This window comes from Oncorhynchus masou, chromosome 27 (genome assembly GCF_036934945.1).
Source record: "Oncorhynchus masou masou isolate Uvic2021 chromosome 27, UVic_Omas_1.1, whole genome shotgun sequence".
Classification (NCBI taxonomy): domain Eukaryota; kingdom Metazoa; phylum Chordata; class Actinopteri; order Salmoniformes; family Salmonidae; genus Oncorhynchus; species Oncorhynchus masou.
Genome location: NC_088238.1, coordinates 16,868,386 through 16,886,368, shown reverse-complemented (window position 1 = coordinate 16,886,368; position 17,983 = coordinate 16,868,386). Strand labels below are relative to the sequence as shown.

The 17,983-nt window shown below is 42.7% G+C and overlaps 1 protein-coding gene across 7 annotated transcripts in view; it reads left to right on the top strand.

The window, feature by feature from the left end:
• Nucleotides 1–1,890: 1,890 nt before the first annotated feature.
• Nucleotides 1,891–17,983, top strand: part of atp2b1a (ATPase plasma membrane Ca2+ transporting 1a) — a 57,080-nt gene continuing 40,987 nt past the window's right edge. For 5 of the 7 annotated variants that reach the window (XM_064939360.1, XM_064939357.1, XM_064939358.1 and 2 more), the window contains exon 1: nucleotides 1,892–1,981. The gene's annotated coding sequence lies outside the window, so the exon portion shown is untranslated. Of the gene's footprint in view, nucleotides 2,068–17,983 lie in introns of all 7 variants that reach the window. The other 2 variants (XM_064939355.1, XM_064939356.1) reach the window with 2 other exon arrangements.

Here is a 17,983-nt window from a genome sequence, read left to right as displayed (position 1 = left end):
CGGGCACAATGCTACAGGCCTCCAATCGGAGAGGCCCGAAAGGAGAGCCTCTAAAGCTGAGCTGTGTGTGTATGAGAGAGGGGGAGAGAGAACTGGAAACTGGCACACATAAAAATAGGATACGCGTTTTCCCACAGCTCCGCAAGATTTGGAAGGCCCGCAAGGAAACTTGTTTGCTTGCCTCATGTGGCTCATGAGAGGCCTACATATTACTTTTGAAAAGATATCAGCTGCATAACTCCTGTGGTGAAATGCTTCTGGTTTGAACTTCAAGTCAACAGCGGTCATTGACACCCAGTCCCAGAGACGGATGAGAGGGACGCTGAAAAAGGAGGACTGGAGATATTTATGTTGTGTTAATTTCCTTCCCCTCTCTATGTTCTGTTCCTCCCTAACACTGGTTTGTGATTCAGAGCTACCGATTGAACATTACCAGATTTAGGTCCAAATTACACAACGTTTAAACAACTTCTTTCTCCTGTTTATAAATCCAGAGCGGTAAATTGAAGAAGTGCAGCAATGTTTTTTGTGTTCAAAAATTGGACCCATTAAGTGAAGAGTAGCTAATATATGGCTATGGATCCCGGTCAAATAATATATACATTCTATACACAGTTGAAGGTCTGCATGCATTGTTTTGATGTAATAATCATAGAGCCAGTCTGGCAGAGATTATGCAGCATTATGTATGCTCAGATCAATATGGGTCTGATAATGGGTGCAGAGAATACACAGATCAATGGTAGCCAGACATCACACGCACACACACACACACTCCGACACACACGCATCCACACAATGACAAGCACACACACTTGCACACACACACACACACACACACACACACACACACACACACACCGTGCACCTACACACTCCCACACACACACACAGAAGTGCATGTACTGTACACACACACATTCAAGGGCGACCTTGTCCACCGAGGCTCACACACACAGCTCTCTTGCACCTCTCATGGCATCTCCTGTGTGCCTCTGGAAATGTGACATCAACCCGTTTACAACCTGATATCACACCCTCATTCCAGGAACAACCCTGCTATCTGAAGTTAACAACTATCAATGGATTGAATCAGAGGTAATGTAGAGCTTCATTGTTAAACTCAGATTAATGACACTTAAGCCTGGGGAGCCAGGGTGGGAAAATGTAATATGCTGAAGTTTAGTGCAAGATGTTATGTATTCTGTACTTTTAAATTTTAGCCTTATGTTTAATATGAGTAAGTCCTGCAGTGTTGGAAGAGAACAAGGTGCCACTATTTCAGAACAGCTTTTGGTGTACAATGCAATGCATGCTTTGTGTGTGTGTCGGTAGGCTATTCAGATAGTCAGTACTTGTGATTCAGACTCGAATTGTGCTATATATATACATATATATATATATATATTTTACTGCAATATAATAGACAGATTCTATAGCCCATTTCAAACGACTGTATCGCTCCTTCACCCTTATGTGCTGAAGAATCAAACACTAAAGCATTGAATACATAGAAAAATCGCGACGTCATGGAAAGAATGACGTCAGGTTTGATGAGCCGCCGGGAAGGTGGGCGGAGCTACACAACCGACAGGGCCAGGGAGATGCACACACAAATAAACAGATGTCAGTGCTCATTTAATGCTGGTTAAATCATACGATGTATGAACTGATTTTTGCACGCATCAGATTCTTATAAAGTAAGACCGGGCAAAGAGTGGGTGCAAGAGGATCTCCATCCGTGAACGGAATTGATGACGTAAACGTTTCCACGGGCGACTGATATGTTGGTTAAGCCAATGGGGATCTACATTGGAGTTATTGCCCATCCCCCTGACGTGAATCACATGTCCCTTGCGATGTTGTGACAGTGTAGTGGGCGGGATTTTTACTACAGATCGGGAAAGAGGGGCAGTCTGTAGTGAGATACTGAGGAGAGGGAAAGAGAGGACGGTCTCAGAGGTAATATTTGGAAAACGGAGTAAGTACTTCGTTTGATTTTTTTTTTGCACACAAATATATATTTCCATAAGTAACAACATGGACACAAGCCAAGCTTTGATTCTGGTAAGCAATAGCGAACCGGTTTGGTTTTATCTCCTTACTACAGTTTTAGCTTAACGGTAAACGTTAGCTAGCTCAGTGCAGCTGCTCGTGAGTTCATGTCTAGCTTGCAAGCTAGCTTCTATTTGGGTAAGAAGATGGAACAACTGACATTGAGCTTCTTGTTCTTTACACCACAATTTGCTTCGGACATTAACCTACCTAACGTTTTCCAGAACAGGATCTTATTGACAAGTTAATGGAATTTATTGTAACGTGCGAAAATACAACTCGCGGGTGACTTTGTGTTTGAAAAGTTGTGTAGCTAAATAACGTTAGCGATGTAACGTTATTTTGAAATGGGTTCGACACTAGCTTTGGAGGAGCTCGTGGACAGGAGGTGGAGGTTGACGCCTAACCTCTACTGTACTAAGGAGTGAAGAAGAAGCAAAAGTCGTGGTGAAAACGACTTGAAATAACCAAGTGCCTGAAATAGCTTGTTGAATTATTTGCGTGAGTAGCTAGCTATGTGAACGTTATTTGAGTCCAGCCATGCTGGTCGACTCGGACTTCAATTTAATTCATTCAGAATCTTAATTGCTGGGTTCTTTTTATTCCGCCTGAATTTGTTATTAACGTGACGTTAGTTGGCTAATAGTTGACTTGACACATGCAGTGTGCTCATAATGAGTCAATAACCTGTAACAGTTAGGTTAGCGTAACTTTGGTTAGCTTTCTTGCCGCAAAAAGGACTACGTCCGTTGCTTTATGGTACCGTTACATTTTATACATAAGTTACAATTTCTCAATTGAAAATGAACCTTAGTTGCCTTACATTTTGCTTGGTTACACTGGCAATTTTGGCCGGTTAGCTACCTAACGTTAAGCCTTGACGACGATGGGTTCCCCACTTATTCCATTGTGTTATTCCACTGCACTCGTCGGTTCTAATGTCAGGTGCCCAGTTGGTTAGCCAGTGGTTAACTTGTGACATAGCTGGCTAGGTAACAGTCCTGACTGACAGCTAACGTTATCCAGTTAAATGAAGGATATACTGTAGCTAGTTAGGTGAAGCGTTAGTGCACCAGCTGCTAACATTGGCCAACCTACCTTTAACGTTACATGTTTTGCAACGGTAGCTACGCCGCAACACATCGTTAAGTTAGCTACTAGCACTTCTGTCTGAACTCCGTCTTTGAAACCTGTCATACATATCAGCCTGATGATATGCACTCTGGATGCCAGCTGAGATGCCGACATTTCAACTTAGTACAGCTAACGTTAACAAGTTACATTACCGCCGGTATATCTATTTAGTTGTAGCAGTGTCCATAGCGGATCCATCTAACTTGCTACGACAGATCCATTATCCTGTCATGCTTTCTTTTGGCTCAGTGTGCCACCATTAGCTACCAACCTCGAGCGTGATTATTTGTTCACGTTATGACAAGGCAACGTAACCAATCATTTGACCTTGACTACAGATAGTCCAAAGGCAATTTTCTACATAATTTTCTAGTGCAGAGCTTATGTACTGGTCCCAGTGTGATAGGCGACGAGCTATCACGTTTTGATGTCTAACAGAAGGGATCAGTCCTTATCCTATTAAATGGCACCCGGCGTGCTGCACTTTGCCAGCAATGCATTCTAGTCTCTGCTGAATGCTGAGCTTCGAATGAACGCTGCTGGTTGACCATCTGGATTACAATCACTTATCGTTTGAGAATCTGTGTCATCAAATTTCAAACATTGGGGATTCCATTGATCTGTGCAACGCTTGTATTGAAGTCTAGTAATGTGCATTAATATGCATCCACAATACACATGCTATAATATTTGAAGAATTTTCAGTGCTGTAGTCATGTAAGAGAGGTATGGTGATCATTGGACAAGTTGTATAAAATAACGTTTTTAACCCATATCAGTGTAGGATATGATTTTAAGATTTTTTGGTGTCAGGGTGTTCTGATATGTGAAATATCATTGTTATCAAATTTTATTTGTCACATACACATGGTTAGCATATGTTAATGTGAGTGTAGCGAAATGCTTGTGCTTCTAGTTCCGACAATGCAGTAATAACCAACGAGTAATCTAACCTAACAATTTCACAATAGCTACTTTATACACAAGTGTAAAGGGATGAAGAATATGTATATAAAGATATATGAATGAGTGATGGTACAGAACGGCATAGGCAAGATGTAGTAGATGGTATCGAGTGCAGTATATACATATGAGATGAGTAATGTAGGGTATGTAAACATATTAAGTGGCATTGCTTTAAAGTAGCTAGTGATACATTTTTTTACATGTGGCAGGAGCCACTCAGTGTTAGTGGTGGCTGTTTAACAGTCTGATGGCCTTGAGATAGAAACTGTTTTTCATTCCCTGCTGTTCTCTGGTGACTGCTGTCAATTTGATCAAGATTCCGTTGCATTCTGAATACATTCATGGCATTCAGTAGGAGTGTGATTTATATCTTCTAGACATTTGCCTTTTATAGATCCACACATTTTGGCCATAAAAAACAACAACCTTTGACTGTGTCTGAGGCTGTAGTTTTAACCAAAACTCTATCACTCAGGAATGAACCATAAGCAGTGCAGCAGAGTAAAACTGAGCATACAGTAATAAAAACCTTCTCACTTGCATGGTATTGGTCAGCTGTGGTCCCTGTTCAATTATTAAAACAGGTGTATGTTCTGTGAATTGCATAGGATTTCTATGCCAATGATTCATGAGGAGTTTCACGATCGGCTGACTTATTAGTCTGATACTAGTACTGAATAGGATTTTAAGTCTCTGGTGTCTCTGGTCTTATGTTGTTTTGGAAAGTAGGCCTTTGAGTGGTTGTGGTTCAGTCAGAGGTTTTAACCTAATTAAATTGGTAGGCCGATACTACCTCAGTACAATAGCTATAGGATTACATTTCTTGGTAAATATAGGAACACATTTCTTGGTAAATTAGGATTATTGAGCAGCAGTAGACTTTGTAGTTAATATTGATGGCATTTAGAATAGACAGGTGTCAAAGTATAACATGTGTAATATGCTTGTTTATCAGTGAATAGGTACTATTAGGATTAGGTAGGTACTATGATGTAACATAATTATCCTGTTAAACAAAGTTTCGGACAACGTGCTGTCTATTCCAGGTAATGATTTGTCCCTGTCGCGACTGCATCCCAGACTCATCGTGGACATGGACCCTGGCTGGGCTGCCTGATGTGTGCTCACTCAACTGGCTACCTGCTAAACTGTATTTCCCCCTCATGTTGAACATTGTCTATAATTGTCAGGAAATCTAACATTCTGCATCAAATCTAAGAAATGACTACTATAATCCTCCTTTTGTCTTACTATTGTAAGACCTACTATAGAAACTTACTAATGGAGACTCCTACTGCCAAAAGGCACAATTGGTTATGTAAAAGGCAATGGAGCTGTTGTCACATTCATCTGAGGTGACATTCAACCCCATGTAGGCTATCATAGACAGCTCAATATAGTTTGCTGTACTATTAAGTAGGCCTACATTGTATAATGGTGCTTTTTACTCACACTGGTGCGATGCGTATCTCCTCATATTGTAAGGGCAAGGATATTCCACACTGCTGTTTAAAGGCAAGTCGAGTCTGACTCATGCTGGCTCAATTAGGCTCAAGTCTAAACAGACACACAAGCTCATATTTCCTTCTCTATCTGCATTCTCAGGTGTTCTCTTTTTAATCAAATTGGCATAGAGTGATATTAAAGATAAAGAGTTTTCTTAATTTAGGGTTTTACTATTTTTTACATTGTAGAATAATAGTTTTGATGTCTTCACTATGAAATAACACATGGAATCATGTAGTAACCAACAGCAACCAGCACTCCATTACTCTCCTTGGTCAAATAGCCCTTACACAGCCTGGAGGTGTGTTGGGTCATTGTCCTGTTGAGAAAAAAAAAATGATTGTCCCAATAAGCGCAAACCAGATGGAATGGCGTATTGCTGTGGTAGCCATGCTGATTTTGTGTGCTTTGAATTAGGTATGACGATATATATTGTGTGACGATAGAATAACGTCTATCATTTCATATTATCAATTGGTCACGTGTGGAAGGAAATTTGCAACACAAACAAGTGAACGTGGCACAGAGACCGTACCTAAAAGAGGGGCTACTTTGGTCGCATTGTCATGGTTTGGGTATGAAAGGTTTGACACGAACTAGAAAACCGCCCCCTGCAAAATATGCCGCAGGCCGGTCCCGACAACAGGTTCAAACACCACTAACCTATCTTACCACCTACACAAAAATCATGTGAAACAGTATGGAGAGAGTCTACGGATGAGACCCCAAAAAGTCGGATGCTCAAAACAAACCCCTGACTCAGACGTTGCAACAGGCTTTTGCCCGTGGCACAGCATATGGCAAATAATCACGACGATGGAAGGAGGTAACAGCTGCCGTTACAACTTACATCTGCAAAGACATGGCCCCAATTTACACGGTCGAGGAACAGGCGTTTCGTGAGAGTGCAAACACTCAACCCAAGGTATCAAATGCAAATACATTTTATTTGTTGAGTATATTTCAAAATGTAATAAAAAATAGGCCTTTACATGTGGTCATTTTATATACACTATTTATTCATTGATATTACAGAAAATTTGCTATATCGTGATGTCATTATCAGGATATGAAATGACCTATATGTGGATATAAGATTTTGGCCATATCGCCCAGCCCTACTTTTGTATTCTAAATAAATCACTGACAGTGTTACCAGGGCCATCACACCACGACCTCTATGCTTCACAGTGGGAACCACTCGTGCAGAGATCATCCGTTCACCTACTCTGCGTCTCACAAAGACATTTACATTTTCCGTCAGTCTAATGTCCATTGCTCGTGTTTCTTGGCCCAAGCAAGTGTCGTCTTCCTATTGGTGCTTTTTAGTAGTGGTTTCTTGCAGCAATCCGACCAGTGCCTTAGACCGCTCACGTGTGGTGCAGCGGTCTAAAGCATTATCTCAGTACAAGATGCATCACTACAGTCCCTGGTTCGAATCCAGGCTGTATCACATCCGGCTGTGATTGGGAGTTCCACAGGGCGGCCCACAATTGGCCGTCATTTAAAATGTTATTTTTTAAACCTTTATTTAACTAAGCAAGTCAGTTAAGAACAAATTCTTATTTTCAATGACGACAGATTTTGTACCTTGTCAGCTCGGGGGTTTGAGCTTGCAACCTTCCGGTTGCTAGTCCAACGCTCTAACCACTAGGCCCCCCCGTCATTGTAAATAAGAATTTGTTCTTAACTGATTTACCTAGTAACCTTGTATTATTATTTATTTGTTAAATGTTAAATAAATTAAATGAAGGCCTAATTCACACAGTCTCCTCTGAAAAGATGTTGAAGTTTTTCTTGAACTCTATGAAACACTTATTTGGGCTGCAATTTCTGAGGCTGGTAACTCTAATGAACTTGTCCTCTTCAGCAGAGGTACCTCTGGGTCTTCTTTTCCTGTGGCGGTCCTCACTTGAGCCTGTTTCATCACAGCGCTTGATGGTTTTTGCGACTGCACTTTCAAAGTTCTTGAAATTTTCCGTATTGATTGACCTTCATGTCATAAAGTAATAATGGACTGTCGTTTCCCTTTGCTTATTTGAGCTGTTCTTGACATATGGACATGGTCTTTTACCAAATAGGGCTATATTCTGTATACCACCTCTACCTTGTCACAACACAACTGATTGGCTCAAATGCATTAAGAAGGAAAGAAATTCCACAAATGAACTTTTAACAAGGCACACCTGTTAATTGAAATGCATTCCAAGTGACTACCTCGTGAAGCTGGTTGAAAGGTTGCAAAACTGTCAAGTCTGCATATAAGAAAACGGTCCTGTTGGATAGCCTAGAGAGACACATGCATACAATCTTATTTTGTTTGAAATTAGCCTGGTAAATGCATTTTTAATCTGTAGGCTACAATCTCAATTGACAATATATTTGTTTAAACCCAATCAAGGAGCACAACATTTTACCTAAATAGGAGGAAACCCCATGATGAATCAGAAATAGTGGAGGCAGCTGGTCACACAATGGTAGTAAATGTCAGGGCAGCATGACCTTAGTCTAGGGCTGGGCGATATGGCAAAATATCATATGTTTTTTCCACTCACATTTTTTACGGTATTTAATGTTTTAGAATTATACAAGTTCTGAATTTGCTTTGAGTGGTGCGTGACCCTATGGTGGAAACAAACTTTCTAAGATATTTCAATAGCTCTTTCTCATTCTGATTATTTTATACAGTTCAATTCAACTAAAATAATTTTGTTGCATTTCTTGCACCCATTTGAGAATTTCTTCACTGCCATGTAGGGCTGCACGACATGGGCAAAACATTTAGGCCTTATTTTTAACCATATGTTGCGATTTCACTTGCTATTTAGAGTAAAACATATTTATATAATTCTATAGTAAGAATATATTAGTGGGCACTTTGATTAGTGTTTAGTATGAAAATGCCAGTTAGGAGTTATTTAAATAGGGTTGGAACCAAGTGTTTAAGTGTTTCCTAGGGGACCCTGTATTCTTTGGCGACATTGAAAGATTTCTCTTAGCTACTTCACGTAGCTAACATATTCATGTTTCACATATACCTCTTTTATTTAGAAGATACTGTTGCACAAGCAACATGAGGATTTAGGTCTACACCATCACTTGTATTATCAGGCTGTAAAGCTTGTTACATTTGCTTTGACCCAGTACATTTATTAGCTAGCCAGCTAACATGATTTAGGCCCAACTTGCTAAGAAAATACAAACTAAGTGTAATTCTAGGTTGCTAGTGTCTCTGGTCAAGCAACAACAAATGCGCTCCCGTTTATAGAACGTAAAGTAAAAACCCAAACTGGTCCGTGCATCAATACCAGGATATTTTTTTATTTATTTTTTTATTTCACCTTTATTTAACCAGGTAGGCTAGTTGAGAACAAGTTCTCATTTGCAACTGCGACCTGGCCAAGATAAAGCTTAGCAGTGTGAACAGACAACACAGAGTTACATATGGAGTAAACAATTAACAAGTCAATAACACAGTACAAAAAAGGGGAGTCTATATACATTGTGTGCAAAAGGCATGAGGAGGTAGGCGAATAATTACAATTTTGCAGATTAGCATTGGAGTGATAAATGATCAGATGGTCATGTACAGGTAGAGATACTGGTGTGCAAAAGAGCAGAAAAGTAAATAAATAAAAACAGTGTGGGGATGAGGTAGGTGAAAAAAGGTGGGCTATTTACCAATAGACTATGTACAGCTGCAGCGATCGGTTAGCTGCTCAGATAGCACATGTTTGAAGTTGGTGAGGGAGATAAGTCTCCAACTTCAGGGATTTTTGCAATTCGTTCCAGTCACAGGCAGCAGAGTACTGGAACGAAAGGCGGCCAAATGAGGTGTTGGCTTTAGGGATGATCAGTGAGATACACCTGCTGGAGCGCGTGCTACGGATGGGTGTTGCCATCGTGACCAGTGAACTGAGATAAGGCGGAGCTTTACCTAGCATGGACTTGTAGATGACCTGGAGCCAGTGGGTCTGGCGACGAATATGTAGCGAGGGCCAGCCGACTAGAGCATACAAGTCGCAGTGGTGGGTGGTATAAGGTGCTTTAGTGACAAAACGGATGGCACTGTGATAAACTGCATCCAGTTTGCTGAGTAGAGTGTTGGAAGCAATTTTGTAGATGACATCGCCGAAGTCGAGGATCGGTAGGATAGTCAGTTTTACTAGGGTAAGTTTGGCGGCGTGAGTGAAGGAGGCTTTGTTGCGGAATAGAAAGCCGACTCTTGATTTGATTTTCGATTGGAGATGTTTGATATGAGTCTGGAAGGAGAGTTTACAGTCTAGCCAGACACCTAGGTACTTATAGGTGTCCACATATTCAAGGTCGGAACCATCCAGGGTGGTGATGCTCGTCGGGCATGCGGGTGCAGGCAGCGATCGGTTGAAAAGCATGCATTTGGTTTTACTAGCGTTTAAGAGCAGTTGGAGGCCACGGAAGGAGTGTTGTATGGCATTGAAGCTCGTTTGGAGGTTTGATAGCACAGTGTCCAAGGACGGGCCGGAAGTATATAGAATGGTGTCGTCTGCGTAGAGGTGGATCAGGGAATCGCCCGCAGCAAGAGCAACATCATTGATATATACAGAGAAAAGAGTCGGCCCGAGAATTGAACCCTGTGGCACCCCCATAGAGACTGCCAGAGGACCGGACAGCATGCCCTCCGATTTGACACACTGAACTCTGTCTGCAAAGTAATTGGTGAACCAGGCAAGGCAGTCATCCGAAAAACCGAGGCTACTGAGTCTGCCGATAAGAATATGGTGATTGACAGAGTCGAAAGCCTTGGCAAGGTCGATGAAGACGGCTGCACAGTACTGTCTTTTATCGATGGCGGTTATGATATCGTTTAGTACCTTGAGTGTGGCTGAGGTGCACCCGTGACCGGCTCGGAAACCAGATTGCACAGCGGAGAAGGTACGGTGGGATTCGAGATGGTCAGTGACCTGTTTGTTGACTTGGCTTTCGAAGACCTTAGATAGGCAGGGCAGGATGGATATAGGTCTGTAACAGTTTGGGTCCAGGGTGTCTCCCCCTTTGAAGAGGGGGATGACTGCGGCAGCTTTCCAATCCTTGGGGATCTCAGACGATATGAAAGAGAGGTTGAACAGGCTGGTAATAGGGGTTGCGACAATGGCGGCGGATAGTTTCAGAAATAGAGGGTCCAGATTGTCAAGCCCAGCTGATTTGTACGGGTCCAGGTTTTGCAGCTCTTTCAGAACATCTGCTATCTGGATTTGGGTAAAGGAGAACCTGGAAGGGCTTGGGCGAGAAGCTGCGGTGGGGGCGGAGCTGTTGGCTGAGGTTGGAGTGGCCAGGCGGAAGGCATGGCCAGCCGTTGAGAAATGCTTGTTGAAGTTTTCGATAATCATGGATTTATCGGTGGTGACCGTGTTACCTAGCCTCAGTGCAGTGGGCAGCTGGGAGGAGGTGCTCTTGTTCTCCATGGACTTCAGTGTCCCAGAACTTTTTGGAGTTGGAGTTACAGGATGCAAACTTCTGCCTGAAGAAGCTGGCCTTAGCTTTCCTGACTGACTGCGTGTATTGGTTCCTGACTTCCCTGAACAGTTGCATATCGCGGGGACTATTCGATGCTATTGCAGTCCGCCACAGGATGTTTTTGTGCTGGTCGAGGGCAGTCAGGTCTGGAGTGAACCAAGGGTTGTATCGGTTCTTGGTTCTGCATTTTTTGAAAGGAGCATGCTTATCTAAAATGGTGAGGAAGTTACTTTTAAAGAATGACCAGGCATCCTCAACTGACGGGATGAGGTCAATGTCCTTCCAGGATACCCGGGCCAGGTCAATTAGGAAGGCCTGCTCACAGAAGTGTTTTAGGGAGTGTTTGACAGTGATGAGGGGTGGTCGTTTGACTGCGGCTCCGTAGCGGATACAGGCAATGAGGCAGTGATCGCTGAGATCCTGGTTGAAGACAGCGGAGGTGTATCTGGAGGGCCAGTTGGTCAGGATGACGTCTATGAAGGTGCCCTTGTTTAGAGTTAGGGTTGTACCTGGTGTGTTCCTTGATGATTTGTGTGAGATTGAGGGCATCTAGCTTAGATTGTAGGACTGCCGGGGTGTTAAGCATATCCCAGTTTAGGTCACCTAAAAGAACAAACTCTGAAGCTAGATGGGGGGCGATCAATTCACAAATGGTGTTCAGGGCACAGCTGGGAGCTGAGGGGGGTCGGTAGCAGGCGGCAACAGTGAGAGACTTATTTCTGGAGAGAGTCATTTTCAAAATTAGTAGTTCGAACTGTTTGGGTATGGACCTGGAAAGAATGACATTACTTTGCAGGCTGTCTCTGCAGTAGACTGCAACTCCTCCCCCTTTGGCAGTTCTATCTTGACGGAAGATGTTATAGTTGGGTATGGAAATCTCAGAATTTTTGGTGGCCTTCCTGAGCCAGGACTCAGACACTGCAAGGACATTAGGGTTAGCAGAGTGTGCTAAAGCAGTGAGTAAAACAAACTTAGGGAGGAGGCTTCTGATGTTGACATGCATGAAACCAAGGCCTTTTCGATCACAGAAGTCAACAAATGAGGGTGCCTGGGGACATGCAGGGCCTGGGTGTACCTCCACATCACCCGCGGAACAGAGAAGGAGTAGTATGAGGGTGCGGCTAAAGGCTATCAAAACTGGTCGCCTAGAGCATTGGGGACAGAGAATAAGAGGAGCAGGTTTCTGGGCATGGTAGAATATATTCAGGGCATAATGCGCAGACAGGGGTATGGTGGGGTGCGGGTACAGCGGAGGTAAGCCCAGGCACTGGGTGATGATGAGAGAGGTTGTATCTCTGGACATGCTAGTTGTAATGGGTGAGGTCACCGCATGTGTGGGAGGTGGGACAAAGGAGGTATCAGGGGTATGAAGAGTGGAACTAGGCGCTCCATTGTGAACTAAAACAATGATAACTAACCTGAACAACAGTATACAAGGCATATTGACATTTGAGAGAGACATACAGCGAGGCATACAGTAATCACAGGTGTTGAATTGGGAAAGCTAGCTAAAACAGTAGGTGAGACAACAACAGCTAATCAGCTAGCACAACAACAGCAGGTAAAATGGCGTTGACTAGGCAATGGGTCCGACAGATAAAACATAAACAAGCAGAATTAGGTACCGTGATTAATGGACAGTCCAGCGTGCATCAGCTATGTAGCCAAGTGATCAGTGTCCAGGGGGCAGGGAAGCTGGATTAGTGAGTGTTATTCAAGTAAAAAAAAACTAACAATGACTAAATAGCTTGTAGCTAGTTAGCTAGTTAGCTTCTGGAGGTTATTGAGTGTGTTCTAAAAATTAAAAATAATAGCGATTCCGTATCACATTGGGTGAGGCAGGTTACCGGAAGGTATAAACAAATTAAAAATCGAAAAGAGATAAGAGAGTAAATATGGGTCCAGTGAGTGTTTGGGACGAGGCGATTCAGACGGTTAGCAGGCCTGTGCTAACAAGCTAACAGTTAGTAGGCCGGGGCTAAACAAGGTATCAGTTAGCGGACCGGGGCTAAACAAGGTATCAGTTAGCGGACCGGGGCTAAACAAGCTGGCAGTTAGCAGGCCGAAATAGCAAGCAAGGAGATAGCAAGGGCTAGAGAGTTAGCCTTTGGTGGACGTCGCGATGGGGTGAGTCTGTTTATTCCTCTTCATGCGGTGACATCGATAGACCGGTCGTGGGTCCATGTAATTGTAGCCCAGGAGTATGCTACGGTGGTAGGTATTGTAGCCCATGAGGATGCTACGGTGGTAGCACAGGTGCTCTGGCGGGGCTAGCTTCAGGCTAAGTGGGTGGAAGCGCTAGCCAGCAGTAATCGTCCGGGGTTGCGGTTTAGCTAAATAACTAGTTGTGAAGATCCAGCTGAAAGATGTTCCGTTTGCGGCGGGAATCCGGGGATAAAAAAATAAAAAAATAAATAGGTCGTAAAATATGTTATACCCCCTACCTCAGGCCGTAGAGCTGCCCAGCAGAGTCAGTTAAAAAAAGGAGCGCAAAGGCTCTCAACTTCAAAGATGGCTTGCTCTTGAAAATGAAGGACATACAAGTTAAATAAAACCATAGCCTCAAAAAATCTACCCTATCCCCTTTAAAAACCATGAAGAGGCTCAATTTATTCCATTTGCTTGTACAGAAGGGAAAGTGGAGACGCAAAGGACGAGTTTTAAATGTCCCCCAAGAGACCATCACAAATCTCGATTAAATGAGCAGAAGAGCACTGGGAAGAGGAAGTGTGTCGTAGAGTTGACGCCAGGCGGGGACACCTCTGCATGGTGTCGTGAATTGGCAGGCTGGTCATGTAGAACACAGAGTAGAGAAGTGCCCAGTCTCTGGTGTGAAGTGGCCCACTGATAGCACTGAGCCATGCTGCATGACATGAGTAAGGCTGGGTGCCTGCCTCTGCTTTGTACCCTCCACATTTACACGCCCTGACCCACTTCAGCAGGGGCCAGAGTGGGGAATGGGGACAGGGAGGGGTAGTCTGTAGGATGCTAAAAATACCCCCATCTGCACTAGCAAGACCATAGCAAAGGGATCCCTGGAATGGCTGTTCTTGACTCACAACGAGTAAGTTGGCATGTAGAGGGGTTCAAAGTGCCAACCATGACCAAGAGGATTTCCTTAGTTTGGGGAGAATTGCTTGAAAGTCCATCAATAGATAACATTTGCACTGTTTGGCCATAGAGGTCTGTTACATCTCATTTTCTGCTCCCTGGAAAGGAATAACCGCTGAGCTTTTTTATGACAAACATCTTCGTATACGGTTCTAAGTGAAACCCCAATAGATTTCTTTGGTCTTCTCTTACTTAGTAAGGGTTTTGCTGTTGTTGTACACAAAGAGTTAACCTCGCTCCTATCATTGTTCAACCATACCATGCCAGCTGTTAGCTCGGTGATCCAATCACAATGATTTTCCACTGTTGTGACATGTGATCTGTTCCGCAACCTGAAACTGTCACCGCTCAGCAAATGTTGGCACTTCCTTCATCTTGGTGGTGCAGACGCTCGCAGGGGGACAGGCTCAGAGCATGAGATGTGAGGACAAGGGAAATGGAGCCTGGCCGCCGCCATTACTTTGGGGTTGAACATGTGTGTTCGCTGGGTGCTGAGGGCAACTCAAATATGCCAACCATTTTTAGAGGACCATTTAGGGGGGAGAAAACACATTGAGAGAGTCACACACCGCAATAGGCAAGTTAATATGGTAAGTCATCTGGGCCACATTTGAAATTCACTTGAATTTGTGGAAAGATGCCTGTCAAGATTTTCCTGTCAGGCAGTTTCAATAAGTAACTGCAACCCTCCTTGTCTAAATGGGCCACACTAAAATTAGAGCACAAATTCTACTTTGGCAACGGTAAAAAGTTTCACTTTGTGTTTTCGCACATCTCACAACTATAAAAAAACACTACCACGTGAAATATTTTGGTGGAAACCTATGTGTACGTTTCAACCTCACCCCAAACTTGTGGCCAGCAAAAGGGGTATTTCCCTCTCAAATGAGATTTTATGTCACCTCAGAATTGCAACCAGCCCTGCAATTATGTTGTGTAAAGAATAATAAATCCTGTCCTTTTTCCATGGCAGATGGCTCCAAATAGAATTGCCACGTGACCAAATAGTTTCTCAAAAACAAGCCTGAAAGTAGTGGGTTCGTTGGGTTGCTCTCATTTGTCCAGTTACTGAAATTACATTTTTTCACTTGTGTGAATGTACCACATTTGTGCCCTCATTAAAGCACTCTTTTCTGGGCATCTTAGAATATGCAGGGATTTTGGCCTAATGCAGATGCAGTTATGAGTATTATGTTCCTGATCTGACTTGAAAAAGGGAAGCGTGCTCACTACTTTTTCTCTCATTCAGTTCATTGTTACACCAGACACTAATGTAGACAGTGAATAAAACCGACTTCCCAGCTGGTGACCTCTTTGAGAGAGGGAGTAGGAAGTGCTTCCCCCGCTTGCCCTACAGTGGTAAATTCCTCTAGAGTAGTGATTCTAAAATCTGTCCTTTGGGACCCCCAGCCGTTCCATGTATTTGATCTATTCCAGAGCGAGCACACCTGTTTCCAACTTGACTAGGTGAATCAGGTGTGCTAGGTCAGGGCTATAACACATTTTTTGAAAAGTTATTTTATTTTGCAGAGTAGAAGTTTGAGAACCACTGCCCTAGGGGATTCACTGTCCTATTTTAACCTTGAGACAATATAGGTTGGGTCATTTTCATCATTGCCCATTTGAATGTTTTTTTGACTTCCTTATTCCGGTGCATCCTTCTCCCCGCTTCGAACATGGCACCTTTTCTTGTGGTGATTCTAAGAAATGAATCAAAATGGAATCGTCCTTAAAACAGGCTGACAACTGCTGTGCTTTATTCTTCACTTTGGTCAGCAGAGCAGAGACTGGATCTCCCAGATGATGCCAGAGATTGTCTAATTAGATTAAAAATGAGCTTTTTCTGAGATGATCATTCAGTGAGTGCCAGCCCCATCTCCCAATGAATCGCCACTAGCCAAAGTGGGGACACTGAATGTCAAATGGTTTTTAATTGCACAACTGAAATAAGTGTAGCAGGGACATTTTGATGATGGACTCTGGAGATATACCTCCTCTGGAGGTAGGAAGGGTTTTCTCCTATATAGCTACTTCACATTAAGCACCAAACACTATGTGGGAGGAAGCTGGGCGTTTCATGAGTTATAATTCTTGCAATAATTCCAGTTAGGCTAAGTGAAATGCTCTTATTTTGACTTGTATACCAGTTGAATGGACTATAGAACTCTACATGTGCGTTGGTACATAAATGATCATACATGAACTACAATACATTTTGTTTGGCTCTGCTTTTACTGTAGTGACCACTTACATCTTTTTGCCTGTGCTTCTCATGGGGTTTATAGTAGATAATGACAAGTACAACAATACTGAATGAACACTTATTTTAACTTAATATAATACATCAATAAAATCAATTTACCCTTAAATAAATAATGAAACCTGTTCAATTTGGTTTAAATAATGCAAAAACAAAGTGTTGGAGAAGAAAGTAAAAGTGCAATATGTGCCATGTAAAAAAAGCTAACGTCTAAGTTCCTTGCTCAGAACATGAGAACATATGAAAGCTGGTGGTTCCTTTTAACATGAGTCTTCAATATTCCCAGGTAATAAGTTTTAGGTTGTAGAAATTATAGGACTATTCCCCTCTACACCATTTGTATTTCATATACCTTTGACTATGGAATGTTCTTATAGGCACTTTAGTATTGCCAGTGTAACAGTATAGCTTCCGTCCCTCTCCTCGCCCCTACCTGGGTTCGAACCAGGAACACATCGACAACAGCCACCCTCGAAGCATCGTTACCCATCGCTCCACAAAAGCTGCGGCCCTTGCAGAGCAAGGGGAACAACTACCCCAAGTCTCAGAGCGAATGACATCACCGATTGAAATGCTACTGGTGCGCACCCCGCTAACTAGCTAGCCATTTCACATCGGTTACACCAGCCTAATCTCGGGAGTTGATAGGCTTGAAGTCATAAACAGCTCAATGCTTGAAGCATTGCTAAGAGCTGCTGGCAAAACTCACAAAAGTGCTGTTTGAATGAATGCTTATGAGCCTGCTGCTGCCTACCACCGCTCAGTCAGACTGCTCTATCAAATCATAGACTTAATTATAACATAACACACAGAAATATGAGCCTTTGGTCATTAATATGGTCGAATCCGTAAACTATAATTTCGGGAAAAAAACGTTTATTCTTTCAGTGAAATACGGAACCATTCTGTATTTTATCTAACGGGTGGCATCCATAAGTCTAAATATTCCTGTTACATTGAAGGTTGTGCAATGTTATGTCATAATTAAGTAAAATTCTGGCAAATTAGTTCGCAACGAGCCAGGCGGCCCAAACTGCTGCATATACCCTGACTCTGTTGCAAGAGAAGTGACACAATTACCCTAGTTAAAAGAAATTCATGTTAGCAGACAATATTAACTAAATATGCAGGTTTAAAAATATATACTTGTGTATTGATTTTAAGGCATTGATGTTTATGGTTAGGTACACGTTGGAGCAACGACAGTCCTTTTTGCGAATGCAAACCACATCGATTATATGCAACGCAGGACACGCTAGATAAACTATTAATATCATCAACCATGTGTAGTTAACTAGTGATTATGATTGTTTTTTTATAAGATAAGTTTAATGCTAGCTAGCAACTTACCTTGGCTTCTTACTGCATTCGCATAACAGGCAGGCTCCTCGTGGAGTGCAATGTAAGGCAGGTGGTTAGAGCGTTGGACTAGTAAACCGTAAGGTTGCAAGATTG